The sequence below is a fragment of the Peromyscus leucopus genome, chromosome 20 (assembly GCF_004664715.2).
Source record: "Peromyscus leucopus breed LL Stock chromosome 20, UCI_PerLeu_2.1, whole genome shotgun sequence".
NCBI classification, from domain to species: Eukaryota; Metazoa; Chordata; class Mammalia; order Rodentia; family Cricetidae; genus Peromyscus; species Peromyscus leucopus.
In genome coordinates this window covers 52943233-52944345 of record NC_051080.1, presented here as the reverse complement: position 1 = coordinate 52944345, position 1113 = coordinate 52943233, and the positions used below count along the sequence as shown (strand labels likewise).

Here is a 1113-nt window from a genome sequence, read left to right as displayed (position 1 = left end):
TAGCAGCAGTGAGGCAGAATAGGGAGATGCTGTATGCTGCTAGTTAGCACTGTAATTTCCACTTCATTTGTGTGCCAGTTGCACTAAATAGAAATCAATGCTTCCATCAAACGTTACATCAAGGAAGTAGTTAGAATTAATTTACTGCCGTGGTGACAAAGGGGCCAATAAAGATACACAGGAAGTTAAAATTACACCTCCCTTCCTTGACAACCAAGTAAGCCAATGGAGAATTTTGCTTTGCCGGTTTTATTTTTGGTGGGACTCAGTTGATAACTGGTTATCTATGCACAATCATTTTTTTTTTTTCTTTTTACTTTTTTTTTTAAACAGGGGAGAACATGAACGTAGTTCCCCACTACCACAGATTATGGAGTCAAATTTCCTGCACTTGGGGAAATCTCAGGGGTCAGCACATCTGGAGTGCAATGGATAAGCTTCACTCTGGGAAAAACCACCTTCGTGATCATGTCCATACCCAATCTTCATCTGGTGTCACACTCAAGTATATCGCATACACAAGAAATGATCAAATAATATTTAGATTTCTTTTAGCAAAGTATAGAATTTCTAAAACATTATGGAAAATTTTCTCGTTATTTAAAACAATTGATTTTTTTGGGGGGGAGTAAACAATTGATAAATGCCTAAACTGAGATAGGTAAGATTTGATAAATATATCCAACAAAGATTTTTAGAACATAATCCCATGATATTGTGAACAAATATGCATGAGAACAACTGAAAGATGTAGCAACATATAAAGACTCATTTACATTAACCAAATTAAAAATAGGAAACCCAAACTTCCCTGGTATTCCTAACTGCCAGGGCAGATAGTTAAGGGCTCCCCAGAAGACAGAGGTTATTAAGAGAAACTTGAAGTACAAGGCATAGGATACCTCCCTCCCCATTATAGGCCCAGGAAGCTCCAGAGCTCCACCAAACAGTACAGGGTATTGCCACTGCTCTTAGTTACTCACCGTAACTTCATGGTAAGATCCTACTGTTGAAGACATCTTATACTTTGGCTTCAGGATATAGAGATATGAACCATACACTTATCAGGAAGCTTCCTCCCTCCTACCCAGCTTTCACAATGATAGAAAGTTC

General features: G+C 38.0%; 1 non-coding gene across 1 annotated transcript; it reads right to left on the bottom strand.

The window, feature by feature from the left end:
- Nucleotides 1–331: 331 nt before the first annotated feature.
- On the bottom strand, nucleotides 332–491 carry LOC114692293. The gene has a single exon (XR_003734393.1). It is a non-coding gene; the product is annotated as a U1 spliceosomal RNA (small nuclear RNA).
- Nucleotides 492–1113: the final 622 nt, after the last annotated feature.